General features: G+C 37.6%; 1 long non-coding RNA gene across 1 annotated transcript; it reads right to left on the reverse strand.

Annotated features, from left to right (window-relative positions):
• Positions 1–959: 959 nt before the first annotated feature.
• LOC135275275 (uncharacterized) lies at positions 960–20,584 on the reverse strand. The gene is made up of 4 exons (XR_010342919.1): positions 20,406–20,584; positions 18,766–18,879; positions 15,526–15,607; positions 960–1,078 (listed from the first exon to the last, which is right to left on the reverse strand). It is a non-coding gene; the product is annotated as an uncharacterized LOC135275275 (long non-coding RNA).
• Between the last annotated feature and the right edge of the window lie 1,370 nt (positions 20,585–21,954).

Below are 21,954 nucleotides of genomic sequence, written 5' to 3' on the forward strand. Positions count from 1 at the left end.
ACATAAATAAGCATTTCATCAGGAAAATTAAATAGAAGTTCCTACCTTCATGACAAAAAGCTACTAATAATAAATTCAGGTTTAGTCCCTTGAGTATCTAAAAAAATTAGAGCATTGAAGTGATTAAGAAAAGTGACTTCAGAGGAAAATTAAGGTGGCTGGTTATATCTAGTATAGATTGGGGAAGCAATGAATAAGAGCTTTCTTGGTGGAAATTCATAGGATCATTAAAGGAGTAAATACCAAACAGGAAAAGGAATTATTTATCATGTTTTGGAGGTGATAAATAAAAATAAAGAAAGAAATGAAAGGAAAGTGTAAGTTGGTCAAGAGACAAGATTTAGCTTGTGTATATGTTGAGGAGTAGTGAAAACTACTGGTTAGAAAATATTGTGTGCATACATATTCTACTGGTTATTGACTGATTCAATCATTTTTAGGAAGCAATCTGGCAGTATATGGAAACTGCAAACCACATGTCATTTTACCTAGGCTGAGGTGGGTGGATCGAGACCATCCTGGCCAACATGGTGAAACCCCGTCTCTACTGAAAATTCAAAAAATTAGCTGGGCGTGGTGGCACGCGCCTATAGTCCCAGCTACTCAGGAGGCTGAGGCAAAAAAATCGCTCGAACCCAGGAGGTGGAGGTTGAAGTGAGCCGAGATCGCACCACTGGACTCCAGCCTGGTGACAGAGTGAGACACAGTCTAAAAAAAAAAAAAAAAAAGAAATAATCAAAGATGTGATTAACGGTTTATGCTCGAAGATGTTTATCATATATTTATTTATAACAGCAAAAAGTTAGAAAGGTTCTAAATATTTAATAATAGAGGATTGCTTAAATAAGTTACATTGACTATTGTAGAGCCTTTAAACATCATAATTTAAAAGATAGTAAATTCAGATGATGTAAAATTTAGCACAAAAATGGGTTACATATACTGTACTTCACAGATTCTAAGAGGTATGGTTTTAATATTTTTACATATCTAAAATCAGAATATTTCTTGTCATTCTATTGCATGTGCAAGTGTATTAAGACTTGCAGGTTGAGTAAGATCAACTTGAAGGCAAGTTCTAAAAACAATAACAGAACACTCTTTCAAGAAATGCTGTCTTGCCAATACCCTAGCTGAGACAGAAGATGTTGTGTGGAAAACCACAAACACTGAAAAGTCTGAATCATAGAGTGAATCATAAGAATTAAAGTTTGAACTTGAAAAAGTTTTAATAATACCTAGACAATTAGTTTCATTTATTTTTTATTATGTAAGTAAAGATATTTGATTAAACCTATGTCTAAAGGATTTATTTCAACAACTATAAAGTAATAATTCTTAGTAGTTAAGCATTGTGTCATAGTCCTGGCATAATTTTTTTGTTTCTTTTGTAATAGTGCATATTGATGGATGTTAACAAAGATGACCTCCTAGATTAATGAAAAGACATACGTATATGTAGTATGAATCAAACTGTTCTTAGAAGAGATGCATCAAATGTGTTCTCTCTATTAACATTATCTGTGAGTTTTATTCTTCCTTTTTATATATTGTAATATTTTTCTTAAAAATCAATATTACATTTTAATACAAAAATTTTAGTAAATATTGCTTTTTAAAACAGAGAAAACAAATGCAGACGAGATTTTTCTAGACTACTCTAGAATTGGTATATCTATCAGCAAATTTGCAGTAAATAGGCTAAGAAATTGAAGTTGAGAAGGTTGAGTTACATTCTTGCTTCTATCAATGCAGCCATTTACAAATGATGTGGTTTTCTAAAATTTTCCTTTGCCTACCTGTAAGAAATACACGATAGTGATCACCAGCCTATTTCAAAGTAACAGTGACTGAACATCTGGAATGAAACAAATAGATTGTATCATAATTGCAGGGTGTCTCAGTAAAGAGCATGAACAAAAGCATTTTGTAAAAACAAATCTATATCCCCTTTTACTTATCATTAAGTAACACGCATCTCCACACTAGCTGCGGGGCCAGACCACCTAATCTATTGAAATCCCCAGGAACGTCAACCTCAGATCAGTTTGTCTGATGTACCAAAAGATTTTTTTTTAATGCCCCTTAGGGATTTGTAGGCTTATTTATTTTTACAACCTGCAAACTTCAGTCTCAGCAATGAACATAAAGTCCCTGACACATATGTATTATGCATGTATGAACATTTGTTTATATTGACTTTCTAAAATCTGTTCAATGAGCCTTTTTATTCCATACTTATTATATACGATGTTTCATTAAGATCCATGAAAAGAGTCTCTCCTAGTTTATATTTACGTTATTTAAGCACTACAAGTGATATTTGCTACTGCTTATGTAAATGGAAAATAACTTATGAGATTTATGATCTGATTTTCTTTCCTGCACTTGGTGACTGGGTTGCCTCTTGGGTTTTATTTATGTCCTGAATGATAATCAGCTCCTTCTGTCTGCCCACCCACACAGTTGCCTGAGCTTTAGGTATGGCTGGAAATGACGGTGGGGGGGGGGGTGGGGGCAGAAATAACTGCATTCAGTTCAAATGATAGTAGCCTGCTCCTTCTATTATAGCAACCGTGAGGCAGGTCAGCTTCCAAGAAAGAATACCGACCCGCTTTCTGTAGGTGAAGAAGTCTCAGGGCTTGACTCAGAAGGTCCTCTAGCACTGCACTGTGTAGTCAGTCCTGTGGGAAATTCTTAAAGACCTATCCTATGGAAATGCCTATAAATGATTAACAGGTAGACAAAGGAATTAACTCAAAATTGTAAGAAAGAGTAGACTTGATGAGCACCAAGAAATGTGACTGCCTACAGCCACCTTGAAATCTAACAGGAAACAGGCCAAATGGCAAATTAGACTCTTCAATGGTTGTGTGTGAAAGTGCTTCCTTCTCTGGCCGGGTGCGGTGGCTCACGCCTGTAATCCTAGCACTTTGGGAGGCCGAGGCGGGTGGATCATGGGGTCAAGAGATCGAGACCATCCTGGTCAACGTGGTGAAACCTGGTTTCTACTAAAAATACAAAAATTAGCCGGGCATGGTGGCGCGTGCCTGTAGTCCCAGCTACTCGGGAGGCTGAGGCAGAAGAATTGCTTGAACCCAGGAGGCGGAGGTTGCGGTGAGCCGAGATTGTGCCATTGCACTCCAGCCTGGGTAACAAGAGCGAAACTCCGACTCAAAAAAAAAAGAAAGAAAGAAAGAAAGAAAGTGCTTCCTTCTCATAAAGGAAATGTAACGGATCCAGTCTTGTGCAAAGAAAATATTATAAACAAGTTAAAGAAGCTTTGAGATAGCTTCCCTAAAATCACTAAGTCTTTAAGTAAATTTTACATTATAATCCAAGTGAAAAAACAAACAAAACAGAAAAATAAAAAACAGACCAGAAAAGCCTGAACCTGCCCTAAATGAAATGCCATGAAGGTCTCCTCTCAGAATCACAGTGGATTCTCTTACGCCCCGGATGAAGCAAATTGTATCAAGCAAGCAACATCACTGAACTTTTATTGAAAGCGCAGTCCATATTCTACCAATGAAACTTAGATTACAGTTTCCTATCTGTCTGTAATTTAGTTCTATTTTTAACTCATTTCACAGCTCAATTAATATTCCAGTGTTTTATTCTTCTTCATCATATTCAGAGGAGCCTGAAATAAACTTTACTTTGAACCTACTTTCAGCCTTTGCAAATCCTTACCCTTTTCAGAACCTTCTTTTTCATCACTGCTATTTGTTCTTTCTCCCTGGAGACTTCCCTGTTGTTGCTTCAATATACAGACCTTGCCACCTGCTTTCCACCATTCCAAACTGAACCTGTCCTAATTGTAATCTCTGCTTTCTAAATGAAAGTTAAGTAATCTGATAAATTAATGTGTGCTAATGTATTATTGGTCACTATCATGCAAATGAAGGCATGTTATTAATTTCCTATCCTCTTTTCTCTTCTGGGAATTTTTACTGTTTTACTATGACCTTTTAAAGAATGCCTCATTTCAAAGGGAGGGTATTGGCAGTGGGAATTTTTAGATATCCTACCTATGGACGGAAGTAGGACAACCATGTGTGCGTGTGTGTATGTGTGTGTGTCTGTGTGTGTGACCGTGTGTGTGTCTGTGTGTGTGATCCCTCAAATCACAACATGGAGGAATGGTGTCACATGAGTAGTAGCTGTTGCATTTCACTGTTATATTATGGATGATTCTGCAACAGCTCTGTTCAGAGCTGCTGTAGACTCAGCATTAGGTTAAACTCTAGAAAAATGCCATGTAAAGTGACTTGCATTTTCATGTCTATTATAAAGGTTAAAACATGTGAACTCTCTGTTTAATTGGTATATATTTAAACTTTTCTTGCAGTAGTCAAAGAAAGACTTTTTGGCATTAAACTGCTGCTGTGTAGAGCCTAAATGTCTGAAAAATTTATTAAAATAGCACTTTAATTTTGACAGAGTTGAACTGCTGAGAAAATTAATTGATTGTTTCTCACTTGAGCTTTGGAGAAGTCATTAAGGTTTTTATGGTTTATGGAAAATTGAGAATTGAAGTACACTAAAATCAATTTGTTATCTGATGTACAGAGAAAATGGCACTTCAGATGAAAGAAAGCATAAACAATTCCTAAGAGCTTTTTCTTTCTTTCTCTTGATTCCACAGGCATATTTACATAAACCTTCTATATTTACTTGTATTCAAAGTCCTTTGTTAGTCATTTTCATTGTGATGCACATTATGGGGACACAATAATGAACCACTGCATTTTAGAATATTTTCTGTTAATTTCAAAAAAGTATTAAAGACATAATATAAAATACCAGAAATAGTCTGGGCATAGTGGCTCACACCTGTGATCCCAGCACTTTGTGAGGCTGAGGTGAACAGATCTCTTGAGCTCAGGAGTTCAAGACCAGTCTGGGTAATACATCAAGACCCTGTCTCTACTTAAAAAAAAAAAAAAAGAAAAAAAAAAAACTAAACTAAAATATACCAGAAATATTCAGATAGGTCTGTATATTTTGAAACAACCTTTAACAAGAAAGTCATATTAGGCTAATATGTTAGGGGCAATGAGGAATACTTCAAGAAATCCTAAAGAAATATACTGGGCTTATATGCATTATGGAGAAAATCATCATACCTTCTGCAAATAATGGGCAATGAATTGGATACTGACTGGTGCTGCCCGCAAGACTTAGGAGCCAACTCTGTTATATTAAACAAGGATAAGAACAAAAAAAGAAGGAAGAGAAAAGATCATCATGCAATTTATCTTTATTATTTAGTCTTCTGAATATGTCCTCTCTGACCATGTTCTCTTCTGATTATACACATCAGTAATCCTGGGGGGATTTGACCTTATTCGGATTTTGCAAAGCCTGGTTGGGCTGGGATTTTAAGAGTAGTGACTTGTACATTTATCCATTTCTACTATGTCTATTCCAGAGAGAAAATGATATTTTCCTTTTGGAATATTCATTGCTGCTTATAAACTCATTCAGCCTCAGATTGACTCTTTCCTTCCTTGGGTATCTAACATCACTTCTAATTTGCCCAACTTCCTACAAAGTCATATCTATAGTAGCCCATGGAGGCATGGAATACTCTGGGAGACTGGTGAGATTGTGTTAGTGACAAAATACTTGTTAGTATGAGCTTTATCTTAGAAGCACTAAGTAAATCATGTAGCCCTATAGGTAACAGATTTATTGGTTATCATTGGATACTTTATAAATCATGATAGTTGTCTAGTAAGAATTTACCCGGGACCAGGTATCTTTGAGATATTCAAGAAGTTACATAACAAAACAAGAATGTACTCATTGAGTTAGCATTTGATACTTGACAGGTTCAGTATTTACTTGACTACAGTTTTATATTTTATCCAATTAACCATTGTTTTCTCTATTGGGAAATTAATCCTAAAGAAATACACCACAAATAGAGAAACTCTTTAAATCTCTTTTATAACTTATATACTAAACCTCTTTCTTTGCTTTTGCAGCATTATTATCAAAGTCTGAAAAATTTATGAAGTCATTAAGAAATAAGCACCCACTCAAACCAAGGCAGGATGCGGGTTCATCTTATGGTTATCAGCCTGGTTTGCATCCCTTTGCCTTGTCTTTACACTGCCAACCTGTGAGTGACTAATCCCTGCCTTCTTCTCCCACAGTCAATTTAGCCTATTATATGTTCCCATGATAGGCATCTCTGAACATGTTCTAACAGCTTGTTCAGAGGAAGACTTTCAGTTGAAATGGAAGACGACTAGCAATTTTCACTGCTCTCATCATTGTTCATAAGAATATAATTTATTAAGCTATACCTACTAAACCAAGAATAAATATGTCTTGTGCATGATTATACTACAGCTCTAGATTTATTGAGACACAAAGCAGGGGCAAGGGCACAATCATTTTCACTATAGCGTATATTATTTTTGTTTTCTCTTTCTCTTTTTGTTTTCTTATATATATATAAGAAATAAGCGCCCACTCAAACCAAGGCAGGATGCTGGTTCATCTTATGGTTGTCAGCCTGGTTTGCAAAGCATTTTTTTTTTTTTTTTTTGAGACAAGATCTCTCTCTGTCACCCAGGCTGGAGTATAGTAGCATAATCTCAGCTCACTGCAGCTTCCATCTCCCAGGCTCAAGGGATCCTCTGAGTAGCTAGGACCACAGGTGCGTGCCACCACTCTCAGAAAATTTTTGTATTTTCAGTAGAAATAAGGTTTTGCCATGTTGCCCAGGCTGGTCCTGAACTCCTGAGGTCAAGCTATCTATCCTCCTCAGCCTCCCAAAGTGCTGGGATTACAGGTATGACCCACTGGGCCTGGCAGGCATACATATTCTTTTTTTTTTTTTTGAGACTGAGTCTTGCTCTGTCACCCAGGCTGGAGTGCAGTGGTACAATCTTGGCTCACTGCAACCTCTGCCTCCTGGGTTCCAGCAATTCTCCTGCCTCAGCCTCTCGAGTAGCTGGGATTACAGGCGTGTGCCACCACACCTGGCTAACTTTTGTATTTTTAGTAGAGACAGGGTTTCACTATGTTGGTCAGACTGGTCTCAAACTCATGACCTCGTGATCTGCCCACCTCAGCCGCCCAAAGTGCTGGGATTACAGGCATGAGCCACTGCACCTGGCTGCATATATTCTTTACACAGGGGAAAACTGTTAACTAAAGTACAGATTGGAGCAAGGAGACTTAAGTGTTATTATGGTTTTTCCATGTGATCTATTTAATAATCCCAGTTATTTGACATAAGTCACTCAAACAGTGTTCTTTTCTGAGCAATAATTTTCTACCTGCGTTTAAATTTAATGCCTCAAGGTGTTAATCCACTGTGTTATTGTTCTTTATTCTATTTTATAATAAAAATACACTTTCTATGATGATTACACTTCTTTCTCCTGGAATTAGTATGTAACATGTTACTGTATTAGCATCAACCATGACATAATCAGAGATGGGGTCATTGTATTGTAACCAACTAATAACCAGCTCAGTAGTTAAAAACTGCCAGGAGACTAGAAAGATGGTGGAAATCAGATACAGAGTTGTTTTCAGAAGACTTACAAGGAGGGAATGGGAGGATGCCTGGACAGGCAGCAGGAAGACATTGCCCAACCAGCAAATGGGGAGCCAGCTAATACTAAAGGGACCTCTAGAGATGAACCCCATCTTGCACAATTCTCTGACGCTGCTGTTGCCCAACTAAATCTTTAAACAAAATATTCATGTCCACGGTGAAAAGAACAAAAATTACCAGCCACAACATTACATCTCTTTTTTTTTCTTTTTCATAGCTCTATTTGCAACTTTGGAATTGAATTTGATTCTGACAAGGATATTAGTAGAGTGCCTGACTTCTTCATCTAATAAAAATCATTGGTATTTACTGGGACCTGGATCATTCTGAAAATCACCAACCTGATCTTTCTTGGTACACTCTGATATCACTGATAAGAAGACTTTCTTTTCCTTGAAAGTGCAGACAGTAACAAAGACAGAAAACACTCCAGCCCTCATGGGTGAGCAAATAAAGTCAAGGGATCAAGGACAACCTCTCCTTTCCCATACAAAATCCTTTCCTGAAATACATCACCTCTTTTTTAATAGGAAAAACTTAAAGTCAGGGAATAGGAACTTAAGTATAGAAGGCTCACATCAAATGTATAAATATGAAAGACAAAATAGTGTAGTGGTTAACAGAACAGAATCAGACAGGACTGTGTTGGAACCCCAGTTACATCACCTGTAATCTGTGCAAATTCAAGCAATCTTGTTGAGCCTCAGTTTTCTTGTCTATAAAATTGGGAATAATAATAGAACTTACTTTGTGGAACATAATAAGTACTCTATAAATTAACTGTTATTAGTTTTTTTAATTAAATATTGTTTTACTAGAATTTACTTCTGAGATGTACAGGTTTTCTAATAATATAATTATAAAGACCACTATCATTCAAATTTTTAAACAAATACATTATAATCAAGGAACCATAGGTCTGTAAGGTATCCAGTGTTAGAATAGGTGCTTTATGAATACAAAAGGATTATAAATCATAGCTTTTAGGGAGAAAAGACTTTTTTTTTTTTTTTTTTTGAGATGGGGCCTTGCTCTGTAGCCCAGGCTGGAGTGCATTGGCATGATAGCTCACTGCAACCTCCACCTCCCAGGCTCAAGTGATCCCCTCACCTCGACTTCCTGAGTAGCTGGGACCACAGGCACACACCATCACACCCAGCTATTTTTATTTATTTTTATTTATTTTTATTTTTGGTAGAGATGGGTTTTCACCATGTTGACCAGGCTGGTCTCAAACTCCTGAGCTCAAGCTATCTGCCCAGCTTGGCCTCCCAAAGTTCTGGGAATACAGGCATGAGCCACCATGCCCAGCCTGAAAAACTAACTTATAAATATATAATCATTAGTATACACAGGTGGTATTAGAAACGAAACACTGCAGTATTTATTTAGCAGCTTCATCCTTATTGTCAAATCCCACGTAAATGGCTATGTAACATAGTGCTTAGTCTTCCAATGCCTTGAAACACATCTATATGGTAATAAAATACAGTAACCTATAAAAGAAAGTCGGAAATTATGTGAATTGGTAGCCCATTCAATTTTGCATTTCCTGATTTTACTTTATTGCACCAGCTGATGGAGTACCATTTGAACCTCTGTAATGGGTAACTGAAGAGCTTTCCCTATGGTGCAGTGAATCCAGGCTGAAAAGGATGAACTCATTTCCATGCTTTCTATGTCAGCTAAATCCTCACTGTTTAACAGAAACCCGCAAGCATGGCCAAACTGGGAGAAGGTGATTCTGCTAGCTGATTGGAGTTAAAATGTGCGACTAGACAAAGCCCCGTGTTCCACTCCTACAAGGTAGACAACAGAAACACACTTCCTCTGCCTCTCTTCCTTCCACATCCCTCAAGCCATACTTAGCTATACAATGATATTCACTATCTATTTGGAAGTCATTATGAGGACATCATAAGCAACAACAACAGAGGTTTTTTGTCATCTAGGAACTGCCTTGACTACTATCATACTACTTCTAAGGTGAGGAGGGAAAGGAGATAATGGAACTGGATGCTGACACAGACTTACTACTATGGCAACATTTTCGTCTTTCCAAAATGAATGCTAGGATTGCCTGACCGCCTGGGAGTTATTTGTTTCATGGTTCAAAAGTTTGTTTACTGAACTTTTGTTCTGATAATGATCTGAAAGTGAGTTTTGCTTTGGAATGAATGGCAAGTCTAACTTGAATGTTTTTATTATTGGAACTATGCTGCAAGAGGTCAAAAATGACCATATCCCTGGTTCATGGAGAAGCACAGAGATACTCTCTTTAGACGGTTAACCTTATCTCCAGTTTAAATTAACCTTTTAGGAACACACACACACACACACCCTTTACTCTACCTCTGTCTACATATTCTGCTTCATTCCACCAAAGTAGAGGGGAGGGTAATTTAAAACCATTAATAATTCTTATCTAAATCAGGTCAGTCAATTTTTCCATGTCTTTTTGCTTTGATAAAGAATGTAACAGTCTTTCCAAAGAGTAAACAATTTCCAGTGAATGCTAGGTCCTTTGGTTAGGATAGTGTAGGGAGGTGGATGTTGGTTGCAGGGTAACTCGGCCTCCAAAGCGTGACTACAATAATAAGACATGTTTTCAAGCTTAGCTGATGAAATTTCTGTAACTATTTTTGTAGTGAGATCTTCTATTGATACTTCATATCTTTAAGATATTTCACATGTAAATAGGTCATATTTATTTAGATGTGATAATGACTTCAAAATTACTGGCTATTGATGTGCACCATTCCCATGAAAAATTAAGATATATTATTACTATTTCTGCTAAAATAAAAACAGTGCTGCATTCAGAATTTGTATCTTACCACTGTTCGAATAAACATTTTATATTATTGGTTTAGTGTTCTGACATACAATGCAAGGACATAGCATCTGCTTCATTTAAACCCATAAGTGTCTATACAGCATATTATACTTTAAAATTATTGTAGGGGAGAAGAGGATATTAAATCCAAATTTTGTAAAGAAACCGTGGAATTCTTTGTTTATGTTCTCAAAATAATACCTCATTAGGTGACACTCAGCCAGGCATGGTGGCTCATGCCTGTAATTCCAGCACTTTGAGAAGCCGAGGTGGAAAGATCACTTGAGGCCAGACTTTCAACACCAGCCTGGGCAACACAGAAAAACCCCGTCCCTGCAAAAAAATTAAAAAATTAGCTGGGCATGGTGTTGTACCCATGTAGTCCCAGCTACTTGAGAGGCTGAGGTGGAAGGATAGCTTGAGCCCAAGAAGTCAAGGCTGCAGTGATCATGCCACTGCACTCCAGTCTGGGCAACAGAGTGAGATCCCTTCTCAAAAAAAAATAAACAAAAAAAGTTGACACTTAAATGATTATTCTGGTGTCACCTAGGGATGAACACACACATACACAAAATTTAAGTAGGTGATATTTCCCTAAGAGATATTCCTTAAAATAGTCATCCCATATACATTCTTTTGAATAATGTGTTATGCTTTAATGTTTATTTTCATATTTACATATATATTTATTGATATTCATTTAGCCTTTCCTTAAATAACATACAGATATCTACAGATATCTACTCCTGGTGAGGAGTAAGCTCCAATATCATGTATGAACTTGCCCTAAAATACTCAGTCTTTCTGATGAGGATTACCTTAAGAAAGTAAAAATACTTTCAAAAGCAATATTTTTAACCGTTAAATGCGACTTTTAGGGGAAAATTTTGAAAAAGGTGCTTTCTTTAGCAGCTGAAAGTGGAAAACACAGGCTGAAATTAAGACTATGACCATTTGTTGTAATGCATGCCACACAAGGTCACAGCATTTTAAGTGGAAATATACTGTGTCTGGCAATCCTTCTGTTTTTTAGAGGTCTTTATATTACTTTTACAATAAAAGAAAGAATAATAGAAGCCCCAAATTCGCAGTTTTTAAAAACATGAAATTTCTCTCTTCTACTTAAGGAAAAATGAAGCTGTGTTTAATAAAGAAAAATATCAAGGAAATATGAGCTTACCCAAATTCACATTTGAGTTTCTATCTCAGTTAAAAAATACTTCTGTATTCATGCTAAATCCTGGTCTCAGTGTTAATATTTTACATTTTACCAATTCTAAAAATGGAAATAGTATAAGCAATCTCTAATTTCATAAAATATGAGCCTACCCCTTGCAAGGAAAATTTATAATGGTTGTGAGTTGTTTGTTTTTCTTGTTACATTTTATTGCTAAATCTCTTTCACCAAGCTAGTATTTCTTTTATGCCCAGGAGGCAAAAGAACTTGGCATTCTGTTGAATTTGTTCATCTAAATGTCAACTTTTTAAAAATGGAATGAGGATTTTGTCTTAATATTTTCATTTAAGACTACAACTATATGACCTTTGAGATCCTCTCTTAATTTATAATCTCTGATGATTTTATTATACCTTCCCTTAAAATTAATGAGAAAAATGTTTACAATCATTCTATTTATTTATTTATTTTATTTATTTTTATTGTACTTTAGGTTCTGGGGTACATGTGCAGATCATACAGGATTGTTGCATAGGTACATACATGGCAATGTGGTTTGCTGCCTCCATCCCCCCATCACCTACATCTGGCATTTCTCCCCATGTTATCCCTCCCCGACCTCTTCCCCCAGCTCCCTCATCACTGCTGTCTCTACCTTGGCCCTCACCAACAGACCCCAGTGTGTGATGCTCCCCTCCCTGTGTCCATGTGTTCTCACAATCATTCTTAAGTAATATATATTGCTATATTAGCCTAAGACAGGACACAGAAATATTTACATCAACTATGGCTTTTTGTTAGTGTAGTACAGATATCAAACAGTCTCCAAAGAAGTTTTCTAGTGTCATTGAGTTGCTGCCTGAGAAAAAGGAAGCATTGAAAGATTCTCCAGACGATATATTCTTGAACCCAAGACCCTTCCTCCTCCTCCTTCCCCATCTTTATGTTGCCCCAGCTCTTCTGTAAGTATCTCAGAAGCGTAATACATGCCCAGCAGGACTGCATAACAATAGAGGTAACACTATCTTTGTGTTTATACTAACGCAGTTTGCCAACGTTTAGATGCATAGCAGTTTTTGCTTAAATTAGGTTGTTGTTTAGTTTTACTCCTTACTCTGATTCAAAAGCTGTCTCTTAAGGTTCCCTGCTGTATTTGCTGGCTCATATTTCTCCCTTTGATCCTGAGTTCATTCCATCTTCCTCACCAGTTTTTAGTACTACCTGTTTAGTTCCAACTACAAGTACTCTTACTGCAGTTGCCCAGCGCTAGCTCAGTGCTTCTGTATTCTTTTCAGTCTGCCCATTACTCACTGGGTCTCCTTTCTTCCTGGACAGCTCTAAATAGTCCTTTCTGCTCTGTTTCAATGTTTCACTTTTTACTTATTTTTTAGAGACAGGGTCTTGCTTTGTCACCCAAGCTGGAGTGCAATGTTACAATCCTAGCTCACTGCAGCCTGGAACTCCTGAGTTCAAGTGATCCTCCTCCCTCCTTGGCCTCTGAAAATGCTGGGATTACAGGTGTTAGCCACTGCACTGGGCTTCCATTGTTTGTATTTGCATATTCATACCTATGATTTTAAAAATGTTATGTATACAGAAGTATTAGCATTCAGTATGATAAAAGGAATTAAATATGTTTTAAAATACATATGTTCATAATGATACTTAAAAGTGCTTACTAGTCACCTTTTGGAAATTGGTAACAAAAAGAAGGGTAAGGGGAGATAGAATCAAGCATTTATCATACTTTTCCCGTAAGAACCATATCTCAGCATCACCAGATAGTTGATAAGGGAAGGTTTTTGGTTTGTTTTTGTTTTAATGAGTTGCAGCTGATAAATGCAGAAGGGATAATAGAATTTACATGTAACCATTTTGCAATCCCTAATAAAATAAAGAATTTGGGCAATGACCCTCAATGGGTTCTAAACCACTAGATAAAAAACTTAATGAGGAATTATATAAAGAATGGATCAAGCTGACAATACCAAAACACACTGATCAAATTTAACATTACAAGTAGGGAAACAATCATACACTCTATGGCTCATCATATAATGCAAAAGAAAATATGCAACATAAACTATTAAATATTTTTATTAAAAATTGGCTACACAGTAGGCTGAGGCAAGATTGCTTGAGGTCAAGAGGAGTTAAAAGCTGCAGTGAGTTATAAATGATCACACCTGTAAATAGCCACCATAATCCAGCCTAGGAAACAGAGTTTCTTAAAAAAAAAAGAAAAAGATGATTCAGTGAGATTCTTATCAAGCTCTCTATCACTTTTATAGGAAATACAGGTGACAGGATATCATAGGAAGGCAATCAGAAAAATTTTACGGGACAAATTACCTACTTTTTTCAACAAATTACAATTAAAAAAAGAAGAAAAAGGTACATATACATCAAGGGACTTTAGTGACATATTAATGTGTAATGTATGCATTTTGGTTTCTGATTTAGACAAAGCAATTGTTAAAAACAATGATCTCTTGGGAAACAGAAAAATCTGAAGACTGAGTATTTGATAATATTTGAAAATCTTGAATTATTATTAATATGGGTGTGTGATGGTGGCATTGTTTTTTTTAAAGAAAGAATCCTTATATTTAAATATATATATATATAATATTCATGGGTAAAGTAATGTAAACTCTGGAATTTGTATAAAAATAATCCAGGACATGGGAGAAGTGAATGGGGTATAGATGAAAGAAGACTGGCCATGAATTTTCAATTGTCGAAGCTGTTGATGGCTACATGATGCTTCATGATACTATTCTATCCACTTTTGTATATGTTTAAATTTTTTTCATAATAAAATGTTTTAAAGGATTTAGAAACTAATGTATTTCTCTGAAGATGTAATAGGAACTCTATTGTCAAGAGAGAAGCTGATTCCAGAAATCATAACCTGAGAAATGGAATCTATTCTATAGGATTATAGTAATACTCTCAATCTACCATCTTTTCTCCTTTTCTCCCCAAATATTCAGAAAATCTGGTACTGCCTGTTAAAATGTAGGCATTGAGTGACCACAGGGTGGGAAGAAAGGTGTTTCCTAGGAGGATGGTGGGTTTATCTATTTGTTTTGGAGAATCCCCACTTTGTATCACCACTCTAGAGAGAAAAGTGATAATCCACCCAGGTGAGTTCAAGCCCTTTTTAATGCCCAGTGCAGCTAGCAAGTGCCCTAGGGCCACCTGTGAAATGATTTTGGAGCCACAGCCATGTCACAGGCTGGTAGTTTCTTGCTGGATTGGAGTGAGCTACTGCTATAGGAGCAAGGTAAGAGGAAACTAAGAATAATCTGCAGTCTAAATCAGGAAGTTCAAGACACGGCAAGTACAGTTCTAGTCTTGACCAAAAATGAAAATGAAGTAGGTTGGTGGTAGGATGCTACCATGAAGACTTCTCAGGCCCATCAGGCCTAGGAGAAGAGGGTCAGGGCCATCTAATAACCAGTCTTGGTTGTAGAAGAGGGTTCAGCTCTAAGATAGAGTTGGAGTGTAGATCAGGAGTCAGAAACACACACTTCAGAGAAAGGTAGTGATTTAGTGGAGAGGCTGTGATCCATAGATGATATGGTCTCCTAGGAGTCTCACATGCAACCACACCAATCCTGGCAGTAGATACCACTCAGTAATGGTGGAGATGGAATTTGTATACTGCTCAGTGTTGAAGACCTGTTGCTTTTCCATTGCACGCTCTGCTTCCCAGCTCGTTTAGCTGACTGGGCATATGGGAGATTCCTTGAGCAAGCAGCTCTGTTCTCCTCACTTGGTGGTGTTCTCATCTTGGCATCCCTCCCAACTCCTGTTAAATGCTAATCCTTTGCTTAGGCAGCAGCTGAAGAGAGCCAACATGACACAGAATGAGGAAGAGGGAAGAGCCAGTGGGAAAGTCTTCTACTCCGGAGGCAAACTCACCTGGCTTAAATCCTGGTTTTATTTCTTCCCGGCTTGCTAGCTTCTGGCAAATTTCCTGTTTTCGGAGGGTTTGTTTCATTGTCTATAAAATAAGCAGAGAATAATCTACCTTGAAGTATATTTGGAAAAGTAAATGTAAAAGGGGCTATGAAACATAATATTAAAGTAAACAGGAACACCACCTCCTTTATAAACTTGTTTTGGCCACTTGGAGTCCTAGGAAAAAACAGAAACAAGGGTCGAGGGGACAGCAGAATCTTAGGAGGTTTTAATAGTATATGGCGTTCCCAGTTGCTGAACCCGTCTAAACTTGACCGAGAAAGAGTGGTTTTCATGAAAACCTTATGAGTCAAAATATTACAATACCTTGCCCAGTCTCTTTGCAGCAGCAGCCCCATCCCATCATCACAGAAGGAAGGGAGCTGGAAGGGAGTTTCCTGCTGATGCTGTTTTGTCCAAAGGTCTTATTTGTTTTTCTATTCCATGATTTTCAACCTTACCAATAGATTGGACATCAGATTTCCAAGAAGCAAGCTGCCTGAATGACACATGCCAAAACAGTTGGTCCCTTTGGGCTAGGGCAAGGATGTCAATCTAAAACAATTAGCAGAAGCATTACATCAGGGTAAGTGTAAGATGTTTTTTCAAAGAGATAAAAAATTACAGAGGTTTAGAGAGTAGGGTAATGTGTAAGTTTAATTTCTCTCATACATTGTGATCCATAGGTGAACAGTACAGGTTGAGGGATGGTTCCGTTCCATGTGAGCTGCAGTACGTGGAGATAACAGCAGATAATGGGGGAAGGCAACAGGTTGTAAAATCTTTTGCTCATCTATCATAAAGCTCTTTATGCTTTTTAATATGATTTCTCAATATACTGACATTGCTCACTAAATGTTAACATTTTTCCTCTTTCAATTACATTCTATATAAAGTATATTGAAGATGGCCAACTGCTGGTGATTTTATGAAACAGCTTAAGAAAATTAAATGTGCCAGTAATGCATTACACTTTGCCACTGTAAAAAAAAAAAAGCCTTACTTTTCTCTAGAATAGTCTCTAGACTTATTCTTGGCTTTGATTCATGGGTTTTTTACTTATTTTTTAAAGGGGATCACATCATTCATGTTTAACAGAATCAATCAACATCATTACATTTAGTTTTAAACATCTTGTACTAGATGAGCCCTTGAAGACTCTAGATTTTGGCCAGTTCAAAACAAAATCACCAAATAGGTAAAGATATGGAATTTAAGAAACTAGGAATAATAAATATTCACTCCAGTGACCCCTTTAATATCATTTCAAGATGGTCTTTAATCAATAGTCATCAAGAAAAAGTCTCTAACAATTTGGAGGTTCCTCATAAAACTAAAAATAGAGCTACCATATGATCCAACAATACCAGTACTGGGTATGCAATATAACCAAAAGAAAGGAAATCAGTATATGGAAGAAGTATCAGCACTCCCATGTTTATTGCAGCATTGTTTACAATAGCCAAGACTTCAAAACAACCTAAGTGTTCATCAGCAGATGAATGGATAAAGAAAACGCGGCACATATACACAATGGAGTACTATTCAGTCATAAACAAGAATGAGATCCTGTCATTTGCAACAACATGGATAGAACTGGAAGTCATGATGTTAAGTGAAATAAGCCAGGCATAGAAAGACAAACGTTACATGTTCTTATTTATTTGTGAGATCTAAAAATCAAAACAATTAAACTCATGGAGATAGAGAATACAAGGATAGTTACCAGAGGAAGGATGGGAAGGGTAGTGGGGGGATGGGGGAAGTGGGGATGGCTAATGAGTACCAAAAAGTAGGAAGAATAAATAAGACTTAGTATTGAATAGCACAACTGGGTAACTATAGTCAATAATAATTTAATTGTACATTTAAAAATAACTAAAAGAATATAAAAAAAATGTAGCACAAAGGATAAATGCTTGAGGGGATGGATACTCTATTTTCCATAGTGCAATTATTACACATTCCATGTCTGTACCAAAATATCTCATGTACTGCATACATACACATACTATGTACCACAAATATTTTTTAAATACTTGAAAGAACAAGTCTCTAGAAGATTGCTATGATTTTGTTGACTTTCAAGTTAAGTTGCTAAAAATACTTATCTTGTATTTGTTTTGTTTGTTTGTTTTGTTGGAGATGGAATTTCACTCTTGTCTCCCAGGCTGGAGTGCAATGATATGATCTGGGCTCACTGCAACCTCTGCCTCCCAGGTTCAAGTGATTCTCCTGCCCCAGCCTCCTGAGTAACTGGGATTACAGGTGTACATCACCATGCCCAACTAATTTTTTTTTTTTTTTTTTTTTTTAGTAGAGACAGGGTTTTACCATGTTGGCCAGGCTGGTCTCAAACTCCTGACCTCAAGTGATCTGCCCACCTCGGCCTCCCAAAGTGTTGAGATCACAGGCATGAGCCACTGTGCCCGGTCTATTGTTTAAATTTGTAAATACTTGTGTGTTATCAAAAAACCATATTAGACTCTCCTCTAACATTAATCTTCCAAAGCCATTCTTTGGTTCAAATAATTAAAACTTCTCTTTTTCCTGGGCTTATGGGACTTATTTCAGATCTACTGAATAATTTTTATTATGATTATATTGGATGGGTTTACACTATTATTCCTTAGTGATAAAACCTTATGGAACATATTTTTTCACTAATTGCATGATCTCCAAATAGCCCAATGAATAAAGAAACATTAGTTGGCCAGGTACAGTGGCTCACACCTGTAATTCCAGCACTTTGGGAGGATGAGACGTGTGGATCTCCTGAGGTCAGGAGTTCTAGACTAGTCTGGCCAACATGGTGAAACCCTGTCTCTACTAAAAATACAAAAATTAGCTGGGAGTGGTGGCAGACACCTGTAATTCAAGCTACTTGGGAAGGGGAGGCAAAGGTTGCAGTGAGCTGAGATCATGCCATTGCACTCCAGCCTGGGCAAAAAGAGCGGAACTTGTCGCAAAAAAAGAAAAGAGAAGAAAAGAAAAAGAGTGAGAGAGAGAGAGAAAGAAAGAAAGAAGAAAGAAAAAGAAAAGAAAGAAAGAAAAGAAAGAGAGAAAGAGGGGAAGGGAAGGGGAGGGGAGGGGAGAAGAGGGGAGGGAATGGGATTAGTTATCTGGACATTTTGTTTTTCCAACACAAAATACCAGGTAAAGGATTTCATCTGGAAAACTAAAATTCTCCCCACCTCTTGCCTCATAGGTGATGTCTTGTACACAGAGCTTTGGAAGGTAGATGGAATGAAATGTCAGACTAGTTTCCCCGAATTTTGGTCCATGTCCCAAGATTGAAATGAGTTGTTCTTAGAGCTGTGGGAGTGGATATCTGAAATTACTACTCCTTTAAAAGTTGCAGGAGGCTTTGGGACTGTGAAATGGTAAAATGTCAACTTGCAGGAAATTAAAGGTTTCAAATCTTGAGCTTGACCTTGGAAAAGGTTGATTCCTGAGCAACTACAGGAGGGGAAATCATAGCCACAGCGGACTCCGGCAAAGAAGGTCACCCGAACACAAAGCCCAAGAGCTCACCCAAACAGCAGAATGCTGGAATAAGGAAGAAGCAGGACAAATAGGTCTGAAATCCAGCACTACTGAATCCTACTCACTTAAATTCTCTAAAAGCCATCGAACCAATATATTATAGTGATTTAGCATCTGGACTCCGGAGTCAGACAATCCAGACTTCTAGTGTTGGTTCTGTCATTTACCACTGTGTGAATTCAGGAACCTCGATCTCTCTAAGCCTCATCTGTAAAATGGGCTAGTAATAGAAACTAACTCGCAGGATTGTTGTGAAGAGTCAATGAGTGAATATATGTACACTTGGCACATGGTAAAGGCTTAGTAATGGAGCCCCTATTATTACTCCCATGAGCTGCTGTGAGAACACCTGAGATAAAAGATGTGATCATGCTGTAAAGAACTCAAATGGACACACAAATTTAAGATGTTGCAAGTTTGTTTAGTTTTCCAGTAGACCTACCTTGGTAGCTCACCAAAGATCTGGATGAAATCTCAAACTATATTGGGAAAGAGAATGCCTCTGTAATCCTGGTAGTAACTGAAACTTGTGTTTCTAAAAGTTATTTCTTCTTTGTATGTGTCTGGTGAGGTGAAGGCTTAATGCTGCTGGCAGCCATGCCCCTAGCCTGAATAATTGCCAATTATTTTAATAAAGCACAAATCCATTCCTTGTCCTTGCAAGTGAGAAATGCTAGAAAGGAGATAGGTGTAAGAGAGTCATATTCCTTACTTTTTTCTCATTCCACCTTAGACTCTACCCCTCTTGGTTTGTTGATTAGCTATACTTTAAGTCATTCCAGGCCAAGCATGGTGGCTCAAACCTGTAATCCCAGCACTTTGGGAGGCTGAGGCAGGCAGATCACGAGGTCAAGAGATCAAGACCATCCTGGCCAACATGGTGAAAACACATCTCTACTAAAAATACAAAAAAAATTAGCTGGGTGTAGTGGCATGCGCCTGTAGTCCCAGCTACTCGGGAGGCTGAGGCGGGAGAATTGCTTGAACCCGGGAGGCGGAGGTTGCAGTGAGCCGAGATCGCGCCACTGCACTCCAGCCTAGCGCCTGGCGACAGAGCGAGACTCTGTCTCAAAAAAAAAAAAAAAAAAAGTCATTCCATAGGTTTATGATGCCTATTCTTGTATAATACTGCCCTAGTCAGGAGTTACAAAGACCAGCTTTCTGCCTGTGCAGAGATTGAACCTAGTATATGGGTAATTGGACCATTAACTTGGGTGGTTTAACTTGAAATAAAGTGGATTCTTCTACTTGAGAAATATTCGTGCAAGGAAAAAAACTCCAAACATTCTACTCACTGTGAGAGTGTAGAACAGAGTTAAAGAAGGGGCTTATAATTTGGGAGAGGCTTTGAGTTTCTTCATGAAAGATGTTTTCAGAATCCAAGAATTTTTGCTACTCAATAGAAATCCTATCAGAAGGCCAGCTTTTCCCCAGGGCCTGGTGGCATCAACCAGCTTAGAGTCCAGAGAAAAAAGCATTAGAAACAAGTTTTCTGGATGAAATGACACATGGATTTATCTAGAGTTAGCAAAATACATGATATTTTGAAAAGTACTCCTGAAGCCGAGCTCTAGCTTAAGAGAAGAAGCCAACAGTGAGTAAGATGCTATGAAGGACTTCTGAAGGGTTGTGAGAATATTTTCCTTTTCTCTTAACATGGATGACCTCGTGTGTACATACTATCGTTGACTTCAGTAAACTTTTATTGAGTGACTACTCAGTCAACAAAATAAAGGTACTCTCCTATCTGTATCCCTACAAAACACTCATCCTCTTGCAGTCTCTGGGGAAGTCTCAGCAGACGGGCATTTTGCTCAACTTAATCCTCAGAGAAAATCTGAAGCTGTCCTCATGTACTTTCTTGCCACAAGAAAGGCACTGTCTAGTAGCATGCATTGCTCTTGGCCTGATGACTAAATCATAGCAAATATGGCTCATATCCTCTACACTGCCTTCTCCTGCAATTCTCTAAAGGGGAAGAGATCATGGATGGGGAAATGCTGGGCTATGTGTAGGAAGAGATCTTTATTCTGTTTTTTATCATCCCTCAACTCCCCAGCACCGTGTCACAGGTGAAGATGAGTAGGTGGACAAAAATCTGTTGATTGGAACATATTTGTACCTGTTTGCAAAGCATTAAGAAAAGTACGTTTTGATAATGAATTGCAATAATTAGCGCAAGCATTACACTCATTGTTAATGTTACCTCTATTCCAGGCAGAGGTCAACATTGCCACATGAATGAGTGACTCGGCATCTCCTCTGCAGTTAAATCTGGCCTTCTCTGAAGGCCAAATCCTCAGTAGGAAAGCAAGGTTGGAGAGTAATTTGGCAGGATATCATAGCGATTACCATTATTTCATAATCCTTGTGGTAGAAACTGCTAATCATTGACCAAAATCTTCTCACCTTTTCTTCTGGGCATATGCCACATGCTACCCTAAGATTGCATTTTCCTAACTCATTTGAGATGAGGTACAGTCATGGGACTATATTCTCAAAAATGGAACGTGAGTACAGTACAGCTCCTGGATCCTTTGCTTAAAATGAAACTGATGCTCTGAACCTGGTTTCTCTTACACCCCTGATATATCCAGGATTCATTTTTGACCACACAGATGAGGACAGGGCTCCTTCTCAGGGGTTGCCAGGGAAACAAAATGAGAGAATCAAGAGTGCTTGAATGTCCATGTAAATTCAAGCCACCCCGAACCTGCTGTGCTCACTTAAGGACTGTAATTCAGGAGGGAAATACATTTCTCATGCATTAGATTATTCTCTAGTTCTCTCTATTTTTGGATCTCTTTGAGAAAGCATCTTTGACTTTACCCTGATGCAATATAT

The sequence above is a fragment of the Aotus nancymaae genome, unplaced genomic scaffold, assembly GCF_030222135.1.
Source record: "Aotus nancymaae isolate 86718 unplaced genomic scaffold, 86718_ANA_hifiasm-v0.15.2.pri h1tg000016l, whole genome shotgun sequence".
NCBI classification, from domain to species: domain Eukaryota; kingdom Metazoa; phylum Chordata; class Mammalia; order Primates; family Aotidae; genus Aotus; species Aotus nancymaae.